Raw genomic sequence first — 14,236 nt, 5'->3', positions numbered from 1 at the left:
AGTAATGAAATGGTTGCATATCCCAGAACCAATGTATTGCTGTGGTCCGGGGTATGAGAGGGCTTTCAATGCTGTTCAGATGATGGATATACTTTTATAATTAATTATACGTTTTATTTATTTATTGTCCTATCATGGTGGAACAGTTTAAAAATAGATGATACATTTCATTTGTTATTGTCCTATCATGGGGAACTACATTTTTAAAATAAATTATATCGAATTATTTATTTATGATCCTATTTTAATGGTACGGTCCATGACCCTATACCCTAGACACCCACCTGAATGACCCAGAGACTCAGGAGAAGTCCTAATGTAATGGTACGGTCCATGACCCTATACCCTAGACACCCACCTGAATGACCCAGAGACTCAGGAGAAGTCCTAATGTAATGGTACAGTCCATGACCCTATACCCTAGACACCCACCTGAATGACCCAGATACTAAGGAGAAGTCCTAATGTAATGGTACGGTCCATGACCCTATACCCTAGACACCCACCTGAATGACCCAGAGACTCAGGAGAAGTCCTAATGTAATGGTACGGTCCATAACCCTATACCCTAGACACCCACCTGAATGACCCAGAGACTCAGGAGAAGTCCTAATGTAATGGTACGGTCCATGACCCTATACCCTAGACACCCACCTGAATGACCCAGAGACTCAGGAGAAGTCCTAATGTAATGGTACGGTCCATGACCCTATACCCTAGACACCCACCTGAATACCAAGGATAGCTGCTAATGAGAACCTTGATGAGTCCTGGGGATGTAATGCCCCCACCCAGGCAGTGGCAGTGCTGGACACCTGCAGTAACCCTGGGGAAGGGGACACCCACCTGAATTGTGACCCAGAGACTCAGGACTGCATGGAGATGCCTAATGTAACTGTATTGTAGGGGGTCCATAACATTTGACCTCCATCATCCTGACAATGGTAAATAAAATCTCTTAATTTTTGCCTCATTTTTTGTGCGGTCTGAATGACCCAGAGACTCATTTGTAATTCAAGACCTGTCTTGAATTGGGCTCTGGGGTGGTGCAATTGTCGAGTAAGTGAGCTTATGGTTGTCTAGGGGTATGAGTTGAGTGTGTGTGTGGGTGTATGTGTGTATCCCACAACTGTTGCGAAGAAGTAAAAGATGTTAGGGACAATAGAGGATGATCCACAGCTATATATAATACAAATCAAGGTGAGGGCGATGGAAATGCATTTGGCAGTTAATCTACTTCAATTCGGTAAATGGCACTGTGTGCTCTTTCCAAAGGATGGATCCCAGTCGGTTATGGGATACAGGGGGTCGAGGGTGGTCTGCCGGGCATTGGGATGAGGAGGGCTTTTAGCGGGTGGAATAGTAGGGACCAATTGGAGGTTTACTTAGTAGAAAGGCAAAGATCATGGTACAGCTATATAGACACTCCATCATCATGTTACTTTTTAATGGTACGTTTACAAACATATATTTTGATAAATAGAATTGAAAGTTGTGTCTCATAATGTTAAGTGGTGAAATAAGTATAGCCAGTTACAATTGAAATGGCCTAGCAGATAATAAGAAAAGACGATCAGTATTTACCTGGCTAAAAGAGAAGGAATATAATATTTATTGTTTACAGGAAACCCATTCAACAGTTTTAGAGGAAGTTTTGTGGAAAAATAACTGGGGGGGATATACTTCTCCCATGGGCAAAGAAATTCAAAAGGGGTGATGGTTTTAATTAACAATAATTTTGATCCAAATGTGCAAATTGTCCAAACAGATCCTCAAGGTAGATGGATTATTTTAAATATGTTATTGGACAATAAACAGATATGGCTTATTAACCTATACGGTCTGAATAATGATGATCCAGGCTTCTGTGAAAATATATTTAAGAATCTATCAACTCTACAAGCAACACTAGACACTATTATTATGGTGGGAGATTTTAATACGGTCTTAAATACCTCTATGGACCGGAAAGGAAATCACACTACAAACTATCACCCTCAGGCATTTAAGGAAAATCATGAATGTCATGGATATATTGGAATTAGTGGATATATGGAGACTTAAATACCCTGACCTAGTGAGATATACATGGAGGAGGTTTAATATCCTGACCTAGTGAGATATACATGGAGGAGGTTTAATACCCTGACCTAGTGAGATATACATGGAGGAGGTTTAATACCCTGACCTAGTGAGATATACATGGAGGAGGTTTAATATCCTGACCTAGTGAGAGATACATGGAGGAGGTTTAATACCCTGACCTAGTGAGATATACATGGAGGAGACTTAAATACCCTGACCTAGTGAGATATACATGGAGGAGACTTAAATACCCTGACCTAGTGAGATATACATGGAGGAGGTTTAATATCCTGACCTAGTGAGAGATACATGGAGGAGGTTTAATACCCTGACCTAGTGAGATATACATGGAGGAGACTTAAATACCCTGACCTAGTGAGATATACATGGAGGAGACTTAAATACCCTGACCTAGTGAGATATACATGGAGGAGACTTAAATACCCTGACCTAGTGAGATATACATGGAGGAGACTTAAATACCCTGACCTAGTGAGATATACATGGAGGAGACTTAAATACCCTGACCTAGTGAGATATACATGGAGGAGACTTAAATACCCTGACCTAGTGAGATATTGATGGCGGAGACTTAAATACCCTGACCTAGTGAGATATACATGGAGGAGGTTTAATATCCTGACCTAGTGAGATATACATGGAGGAGGTTTAATATCCTGACCTAGTGAGATATACATGGAGGAGGTTTAATATCCTGACCTAGTGAGATATACATGGAGGAGGTTTAATATCCTGACCTAGTGAGATATACATGGAGGAGACTTAAATACCCTGACCTAGTGAGATATACATGGAGGAGACTTAAATACCCTGACCTAGTGAGATATACATGGAGGAGGTTTAATATCCTGACCTAGTGAGATATACATGGAGGAGACTTAAATACCCTGACCTAGTGAGATATACATGGAGGAGACTTAAATACCCTGACCTAGTGAGATATACATGGAGGAGGTTTAATACCCTGACCTAGTGAGATATACATGGCGGAGGCTTAAATACCCTGACCTAGTGAGATATACATGGAGGAGACTTAAATACCCTGACCTAGTGAGATATACATGGAGGAGACTTAAATACCCTGACCTAGTGAGATATACATTTACATTTACATTTAAGTCATTTAGCAGACGCTCTTATCCAGAGCGACTTACAAACCTTGGTGCATACACCTTATGACAACCAGTGGAACAGCCACTGCATCTAAATCTTGTTGGGGGGGGAGAAGGGGGGTGAGAAGGATTACTTACCCTTACTTACCCTATCCTAGGTATTCCTTGAAGAGGTGGGGTTTCAGGTGTCTCCGGAAGGTGGTGATTGACTCCGCTGTCCTGGCGTCGTGAGGAGTTTGTTCCACCATTGGGGGGCCAGAGCAGGAACAGTTTTGACTAACAACTGTACTTCCTCAGTGGTAGGGAGGCGAGCAGGCCAGAGGTGGATGAACGCAGTGCCCTTGTTTGGGTGTACAGATCAGAGCCTGGAGGTACTGAGGTGCCGTTCCCTCACAGCTCCGTGGCGAGCACCATGGTCTTGTAGCGGATGCGAGCTTCAACTGGAAGCCAGTGGATAGAGCGGAGGAGCGGGGTGACGTGAGAGAACTTGGGAAGGTTGAACACCAGACGGGCTGCGGGTTCTGGATGAGTTGTAGGGGTTTAATGGCACAGGCAGGGAGCCCAGCCAACAGCGAGTTGCAGTAATCAAGACGGGAGATGACAAGTGCCTGGATTAGGACCTGCGCCGCTTCCTGTGTGAGGCAGGGTCGTACTCTGCGGATGTTGTAGAGCATGAACCTACAGGAACGGGACACCGCCTTGATGTTAGTTGAGAACGTCAGGGTGTTGTCCAGGATCACGCCAAGGTTCTTAGCGCTCTGGGAGGAGGACACAATGGAGTTGTCAACCGTGATGGCGAGATCATGGAACGGGCAGTCCTTCCCCGGGAGGAAGAGGAGCTCCGTCTTGCTGAGGTTCAGCTTGAGGTGAGGAGGTTTAATATCCTGACCTAGTGAGATATACATGGAGGAGGTTTAATACCCTGACCTAGTGAGATATACATGGAGGAGACTTAAATACCCTGACCTAGTGAGATATACATGGAGGAGACTTAAATACCCTGACCTAGTGAGATATACATGGAGGAGACTTAAATACCCTGACCTAGTGAGATATACATGGAGGAGACTTAAATACCCTGACCTAGTGAGATATACATGGAGGAGACTTAAATACCCTGACCTAGTGAGATATACATGGAGGAGACTTAAATACCCTGACCTAGTGAGATATACATGGAGGAGACTTAAATACCCTGACCTAGTGAGATATACATGGAGGAGACTTAAATACCCTGACCTAGTGAGATATACATGGAGGAGGTTTAATATCCTGACCTAGTGAGATATACATGGAGGAGGTTTAATATCCTGACCTAGTGAGATATACATGGAGGAGGTTTAATATCCTGACCTAGTGAGATATACATGGAGGAGGTTTAATATCCTGACCTAGTGAGATATACATGGAGGAGGTTTAATATCCTGACCTAGTGAGATATACATGGAGGAGACTTAAATACCCTGACCTAGTGAGATATACATGGAGGAGACTTAAATACCCTGACCTAGTGAGATATACATGGAGGAGGTTTAATATCCTGACCTAGTGAGATATACATGGAGGAGGTTTAATATCCTGACCTAGTGAGATATACATGGAGGAGGTTTAATATCCTGACCTAGTGAGATATACATGGAGGAGGTTTAATATCCTGACCTAGTGAGATATACATGGAGGAGGTTTAATATCCTGACCTAGTGAGATATACATGGAGGAGGTTTAATATCCTGACCTAGTGAGATATACATGGAGGAGGTTTAATATCCTGACCTAGTGAGATATACATGGAGGAGGCTTAAATACCCTGACCTAGTGAGATATACATGGAGGAGGTTTAATATCCTGACCTAGTGAGATATACATGGAGGTTTAATATCCTGACCTAGTGAGATATACATGGAGGAGGTTTTAATACCCTGACCTAGTGAGATATACATGGCGGAGACTTAAATACCCTGACCTAGTGAGATATACATGGAGGAGACTTAAATACCCTGACCTAGTGAGATATACATGGCGGAGGCTTAATATACCCTGACCTAGTGAGATATACATGGAGGAGACTTAAATACCCTGACCTAGTGAGATATACATGGAGGAGACTTAAATACCCTGACCTAGTGAGATATACATGGAGGAGACTTAAATACCCTGACCTAGTGAGATATACATGGAGGAGACTTAAATACCCTGACCTAGTGAGATATTCATGGAGGAGGTTTAATATCCTGACCTAGTGAGATATACATGGAGGAGGTTTAATATCCTGACCTAGTGAGATATACATGGCGGAGGTTTAATACCCTGACCTAGTGAGATATACATGGAGGAGGTTTAATATCCTGACCTAGTGAGATATACATGGAGGAGGTTTAATATCCTGACCTAGTGAGATATACATGGAGGAGGTTAAATACCCTGACCTAGTGAGATATACATGGAGGAGACTTAAATACCCTGACCTAGTGAGATATACATGGAGGAGACTTAAATACCCTGACCTAGTGAGATATACATGGAGGAGGTTTAATATCCTGACCTAGTGAGATATACATGGAGGAGGTTTAATATCCTGACCTAGTGAGATATACATGGAGGAGACTTAAATACCCTGACCTAGTGAGATATACATGGAGGAGACTTAAATACCCTGACCTAGTGAGATATACATGGAGGAGGTTTAATATCCTGACCTAGTGAGATATACATGGAGGAGGTTTAATATCCTGACCTAGTGAGATATACATGGAGGAGGTTTAATATCCTGACCTAGTGAGATATACATGGAGGAGTTTTAATATCCTGACCTAGTGAGATATACATGGCGGAGGTTTAATACCCTGACCTAGTGAGATATACATGGAGGAGGTTTAATATCCTGACCTAGTGAGATATACATGGAGGAGGCTTAAATACCCTGACCTAGTGAGATATACATGGAGGAGGTTTAATATCCTGACCTAGTGAGATATACATGGCGGAGGTTTAATACCCTGACCTAGTGAGATATACATGGAGGAGGTTTAATATCCTGACCTAGTGAGATATACATGGAGGAGGTTTAATATCCTGACCTAGTGAGATATACATGGCGGAGACTTAAATACCCTGACTTAGTGAGATATACATGGAGGAGACTTAAATACCCTGACCCAGTGAGATATACATGGAGGAGACTTAAATACCCTGACCTCGTGAGATATACATGGAGGAGGTTTAATATCCTGACCTAGTGAGATATACATGGAGGAGAGTTAAATACCCTGACCTAGTGAGATATACATGGAGGAGGTTTAATATCCTGACCTAGTGAGATATACATGGAGGAGGTTTAATATCCTGACCTAGTGAGATATACATGGAGGAGGTTTAATATCCTGACCTAGTGAGATATACATGGAGGAGGTTTAATATCCTGACCTAGTGAGATATACATGGAGGAGGTTTAATATCCTGACCTAGTGAGATATACATGGAGGAGGCTTAAATACCCTGACCTAGTGAGATATACATGGAGGAGGTTTAATATCCTGACCTAGTGAGATATACATGGAGGTTTAATATCCTGACCTAGTGAGATATACATGGAGGAGGTTTTAATACCCTGACCTAGTGAGATATACATGGCGGAGACTTAACTACCCTGACCTAGTGAGATATACATGGAGGAGACTTAAATACCCTGACCTAGTGAGATATACATGGCGGAGGCTTATATACCCTGACCTAGTGAGATATACATGGAGGAGACTTAAATACCCTGACCTAGTGAGATATACATGGAGGAGACTTAAATACCCTGACCTAGTGAGATATACATGGAGGAGACTTAAATACCCTGACCTAGTGAGATATACATGGAGGAGACTTAAATACCCTGACCTAGTGAGATATTCATGGAGGAGGTTTAATATCCTGACCTAGTGAGATATACATGGAGGAGGTTTAATATCCTGACCTAGTGAGATATACATGGCGGAGGTTTAATACCCTGACCTAGTGAGATATACATGGAGGAGGTTTAATATCCTGACCTAGTGAGATATACATGGAGGAGGTTTAATATCCTGACCTAGTGAGATATACATGGAGGAGGTTTAATATCCTGACCTAGTGAGATATACATGGAGGAGACTTAAATACCCTGACCTAGTGAGATATACATGGCGGAGACTTAAATACCCTGACTTAGTGAGATATACATGGAGGAGACTTAAATACCCTGACCTAGTGAGATATACATGGCGGAGACTTAAATACCCTGACTTAGTGAGATATACATGGAGGAGACTTAAATACCCTGACCTAGTGAGATATACATGGAGGAGACTTAAATACCCTGACCTAGTGAGATATACATGGAGGAGGTTTAATATCCTGACCTAGTGAGATATACATGGAGGAGGTTTAATATCCTGACCTAGTGAGATATACATGGAGGAGGTTTAATATCCTGACCTAGTGAGATATACATGGAGGAGTTTTAATATCCTGACCTAGTGAGATATACATGGCGGAGGTTTAATACCCTGACCTAGTGAGATATACATGGAGGAGGTTTAATATCCTGACCTAGTGAGATATACATGGAGGAGGTTTAATATCCTGACCTAGTGAGATATACATGGAGGAGGTTTAATATCCTGACCTAGTGAGATATACATGGAGGAGGTTTAATATCCTGACCTAGTGAGATATACATGGAGGAGGTTTAATATCCTGACCTAGTGAGATATACATGGAGGAGGTTTAATATCCTGACCTAGTGAGATATACATGGAGGAGACTTAAATACCCTGACTTAGTGAGATATACATGGAGGAGACTTAAATACCCTGACCTAGTGAGATATACATGGAGGAGACGTAAATACCCTGACCTAGTGAGATATACATGTCGGAGACTTAAATACCCTGACCTAGTGAGATATACATGGAGGAGACTTAAATACCCTGACCTAGTGAGATATACATGGAGGAGGTTTAATATCCTGACCTAGTGAGATATACATGGAGGAGGTTTTAATACCCTGACCTAGTGAGAGATACATGGAGGAGACGTAAATACCCTGACCTAGTGAGATATACATGGCGGAGACTTAACTACCCTGACCTAGTGAGATATACATGGAGGAGACTTAAATACCCTGACCTAGTGAGATATACATGTCGGAGACTTAAATACCCTGACCTAGTGAGATATACATGGAGGAGGTTTTAATACCCTGACCTAGTGAGATATACATGGAGGAGGTTTTAATACCCTGACCTAGTGAGAGATACATGGAGGAGACGTAAATACCCTGACCTAGTGAGATATACATGTCGGAGACTTAAATACCCTGACCTAGTGAGATATACATGGAGGAGGTTTTAATACCCTGACCTAGTGAGATATACATGGAGGAGACGTAAATACCCTGACCTAGTGAGATATACATGGCGGAGACTTAAATACCCTGACCTAGTGAGATATACATGGCGGAGACTTAACTACCCTGACCTAGTGAGATATACACAGAGGAGACTTAAATACCCTGACCTAGTGAGATATACATGGAGGTTTAATATCCTGACCTAGTGAGATATACATGGAGGAGGTTTAATACCCTGACCTAGTGAGATATACATGGCGGAGGCTTAAATACCCTGACCTAGTGAGATATACATGGAGGAGACTTAAATACCCTGACCTAGTGAGATATACATGGAGGAGACTTAAATACCCTGACCTAGTGAGATATACATGGAGGAGACTTAAATACCCTGACCTAGTGAGATATACATGGAGGAGACTTAAATACCCTGACCTAGTGAGATATACATGGAGGAGTTTTAATATCCTGACCTAGTGAGATATACATGGAGGAGGTTTAATATCCTGACCTAGTGAGATATACATGGAGGAGGTTTAATATCCTGACCTAGTGAGATATACATGGAGGAGTTTTAATATCCTGACCTAGTGAGATATACATGGAGGAGGTTTAATATCCTGACCTAGTGAGATATACATGGAGGAGACTTAAATACCCTGACCTAGTGAGATATACATGGAGGAGACTTAAATACCTGACCTAGTGAGATATACATGGAGGAGACTTAAATACCCTGACCTAGTGAGATATACATGGAGGAGACTTAAATACCCTGACCTAGTGAGATATACATGGAGGAGACTTAAATACCCTGACCTAGTGAGATATACATGGAGGAGACTTAAATATCCTGACCTAGTGAGATATACATGGGAGGTTTAATATCCTGACCTAGTGAGATATACATGGAGGAGGTTTAATATCCTGACCTAGTGAGATATACATGGAGGAGTTTTAATATCCTGACCTAGTGAGATATACATGGAGGAGGTTTAATATCCTGACCTAGTGAGATATACATGGAGGAGACTTAAATACCCTGACCTAGTGAGATATACATGGAGGAGACTTAAATACCCTGACCTAGTGAGATATACATGGAGGAGACTTAAATACCCTGACCTAGTGAGATATACATGGAGGAGGTTTAATATCCTGACCTAGTGAGAGATACATGGGGGAGGTTTAATACCCTGACCTAGTGAGATATACATGGAGGAGACTTAAATACCCTGACCTAGTGAGATATACATGGAGGAGACTTAAATACCCTGACCTAGTGAGATATACATGGAGGAGACTTAAATACCCTGACCTAGTGAGATATACATGGAGGAGACTTAAATACCCTGACCTAGTGAGATATTGATGGCGGAGACTTAAATACCCTGACCTAGTGAGATATGCATGGAGGAGACTTAAATACCCTGACCTAGTGAGATATACATGGAGGAGACTTAAATACCCTGACCTAGTGAGATATACATGGAGGAGGTTTAATATCCTGACCTAGTGAGATATACATGGAGGAGACTTAAATACCCTGACCTAGTGAGATATACATGGAGGAGGTTTAATATCCTGACCTAGTGAGAGATACATGGGGGAGGTTTAATACCCTGACCTAGTGAGATATACATGGAGGAGACTTAAATACCCTGACCTAGTGAGATATACATGGAGGAGACTTAAATACCCTGACCTAGTGAGATATACATGGAGGAGACTTAAATACCCTGACCTAGTGAGATATACATGGAGGAGGTTTAATATCCTGACCTAGTGAGATATACATGGAGGAGGTTTAATATCCTGACCTAGTGAGATATACATGGAGGAGGTTTAATATCCTGACCTAGTGAGATATACATGGAGGAGTTTTAATATCCTGACCTAGTGAGATATACATGGCGGAGGTTTAATACCCTGACCTAGTGAGATATACATGGAGGAGGTTTAATATCCTGACCTAGTGAGATATACATGGAGGAGGTTTAATATCCTGACCTAGTGAGATATACATGGAGGAGGTTTAATATCCTGACCTAGTGAGATATACATGGAGGAGGTTTAATATCCTGACCTAGTGAGATATACATGGAGGAGGTTTAATATCCTGACCTAGTGAGATATACATGGAGGAGGTTTAATATCCTGACCTAGTGAGATATACATGGAGGAGACTTAAATACCTGACCTAGTGAGATATACATGGAGGAGACTTAAATACCCTGACCTAGTGAGATATACATGGAGGAGGTTAAATACCCTGACCTAGTGAGATATACATGTCGGAGACTTAAATACCCTGACCTAGTGAGATATACATGGAGGAGACTTAAATACCCTGACCTAGTGAGATATACATGGAGGAGGTTTAATATCCTGACCTAGTGAGATATACATGGAGGAGGTTTTAATACCCTGACCTAGTGAGATATACATGGAGGAGACTTAAATACCTGACCTAGTGAGATATACATGGCGGAGACTTAACTACCCTGACCTAGTGAGATATACATGGAGGAGACTTAAATACCCTGACCTAGTGAGATATACATGGAGGAGACTTAAATACCCTGACCTAGTGAGATATACATGGAGGAGGTTTTAATACCCTGACCTAGTGAGATATACATGGAGGAGGTTTTAATACCCTGACCTAGTGAGATATACATGGAGGAGACTTAAATACCCTGACCTAGTGAGATATACATGGAGGAGACTTAAATACCCTGACCTAGTGAGATATACATGGAGGAGGTTTTAATACCCTGACCTAGTGAGATATACATGGAGGAGACTTAAATACCCTGACCTAGTGAGATATACATGGCGGAGACTTAAATACCCTGACCTAGTGAGATATACATGGAGGAGACTTAAATACCCTGACCTAGTGAGATATACATGGAGGAGACTTAAATACCCTGACCTAGTGAGATATACATGGAGGTTTAATATCCTGACCTAGTGAGATATACATGGAGGAGGTTTAATACCCTGACCTAGTGAGATATACATGGCGGAGGCTTAAATACCCTGACCTAGTGAGATATACATGGAGGAGACTTAAATACCCTGACCTAGTGAGATATACATGGAGGAGACTTAAATACCCTGACCTAGTGAGATATACATGGAGGAGACTTAAATACCCTGACCTAGTGAGATATACATGGAGGAGACTTAAATACCCTGACCTAGTGAGATATACATGGAGGAGTTTTAATATCCTGACCTAGTGAGATATACATGGAGGAGGTTTAATATCCTGACCTAGTGAGATATACATGGAGGAGGTTTAATATCCTGACCTAGTGAGATATACATGGAGGAGACTTTAATATCCTGACCTAGTGAGATATACATGGAGGAGGTTTAATATCCTGACCTAGTGAGATATACATGGAGGAGACTTAAATACCCTGACCTAGTGAGATATACATGGAGGAGACTTAAATACCCTGACCTAGTGAGATATACATGGAGGAGACTTAAATACCCTGACCTAGTGAGATATACATGGAGGAGACTTAAATACCCTGACCTAGTGAGATATACATGGAGGAGACTTAAATACCCTGACCTAGTGAGATATACATGGAGGAGTTTTAATATCCTGACCTAGTGAGATATACATGGAGGAGGTTTAATATCCTGACCTAGTGAGATATACATGGAGGAGGTTTAATATCCTGACCTAGTGAGATATACATGGAGGAGTTTTAATATCCTGACCTAGTGAGATATACATGGAGGAGGTTTAATATCCTGACCTAGTGAGATATACATGGAGGAGACTTAAATACCCTGACCTAGTGAGATATACATGGAGGAGACTTAAATACCCTGACCTAGTGAGATATACATGGAGGAGACTTAAATACCCTGACCTAGTGAGATATACATGGAGGAGGTTTAATATCCTGACCTAGTGAGAGATACATGGAGGAGACTTAAATACCCTGACCTAGTGAGATATACATGGAGGAGACTTAAATACCCTGACCTAGTGAGATATTGATGGCGGAGACTTAAATACCCTGACCTAGTGAGATATGCATGGAGGAGACTTAAATACCCTGACCTAGTGAGATATACATGGAGGAGACTTAAATACCTGACCTAGTGAGATATACATGGAGGAGACTTAAATACCCTGACCTAGTGAGATATACATGGAGGAGACTTAAATACCCTGACCTAGTGAGATATACATGGAGGAGACTTAAATACCCTGACCTAGTGAGATATACATGGAGGAGACTTAAATATCCTGACCTAGTGAGATATACATGGAGGAGACTTAAATACCCTGACCTAGTGAGATATACATGGAGGAGGTTTAATATCCTGACCTAGTGAGATATACATGGAGGAGACTTAAATACCTGACCTAGTGAGATATACATGGAGGAGACTTAAATACCCTGACCTAGTGAGATATACATGGAGGAGACTTAAATACCCTGACCTAGTGAGATATACATGGAGGAGACTTAAATACCCTGACCTAGTGAGATATACATGGAGGAGACTTAAATACCCTGACCTAGTGAGATATACATGGAGGAGACTTAAATACCCTGACCTAGTGAGATATACATGGAGGAGACTTAAATACCCTGACCTAGTGAGATATACATGGAGGAGACTTAAATACCCTGACCTAGTGAGATATACATGGAGGAGGTTTAATATCCTGACCTAGTGAGATATACATGGAGGAGACTTAAATACCCTGACCTAGTGAGATATACATGGAGGAGACTTAAATACCCTGACCTAGTGAGATATACATGGAGGAGACTTAAATACCCTGACCTAGTGAGATATACATGGAGGAGACTTAAATACCCTGACCTAGTGAGATATACATGGAGGAGACTTAAATACCCTGACCTAGTGAGATATACATGGAGGAGACTTAAATACCCTGACCTAGTGAGATATACATGGAGGAGACTTAAATACCCTGACCTAGTGAGATATACATGGAGGAGACTTAAATACCTGACCTAGTGAGATATACATGGAGGAGACTTAAATACCCTGACCTAGTGAGATATACATGGAGGAGACTTAAATACCCTGACCTAGTGAGATATACATGGAGGAGGTTTAATATCCTGACCTAGTGAGATATACATGGAGGAGACTTAAATACCTGACCTAGTGAGATATACATGGAGGAGACTTAAATACCCTGACCTAGTGAGATATACATGGAGGAGACTTAAATACCTGACCTAGTGAGATATACATGGAGGAGACTTTAATATCCTGACCTAGTGAGATATACATGGAGGAGGTTTAAATATCCTGACCTAGTGAGATATACATGGAGGAGACTTAAATACCTGACCTAGTGAGATATACATGGAGGAGACTTAAATACCTGACCTAGTGAGATATACATGGAGGAGACTTAAATATCCTGACCTAGTGAGATATACATGGAGGAGACTTAAATACCCTGACCTAGTGAGATATACATGGAGGAGACTTAAATACCCTGACCTAGTGAGATATACATGGAGGAGACTTAAATACCTGACCTAGTGAGATATACATGGAGGAGGTTTAATACCTGACCTAGTGAGATATACATGGAGGAGACTTAAATACCCTGACC

General features: G+C 41.6%; 1 protein-coding gene across 1 annotated transcript in view; it reads right to left on the bottom strand.

Annotated features, from left to right (window-relative positions):
- The window catches only part of LOC118394126 (phospholipase A and acyltransferase 4-like), a 57,640-nt gene that overhangs the window by 18,926 nt on the left and 24,478 nt on the right, over positions 1–14,236 (bottom strand). The gene's annotated exons all lie outside the window — the stretch shown is intronic.

The sequence above is a fragment of the Oncorhynchus keta genome, chromosome 1 (assembly GCF_023373465.1).
Source record: "Oncorhynchus keta strain PuntledgeMale-10-30-2019 chromosome 1, Oket_V2, whole genome shotgun sequence".
Lineage (NCBI taxonomy): Eukaryota > Metazoa > Chordata > Actinopteri > Salmoniformes > Salmonidae > Oncorhynchus > Oncorhynchus keta.
The sequence above is the reverse complement of the archived record's forward strand: the minus strand, read 5'-3'. Positions and strand labels throughout refer to the sequence as shown.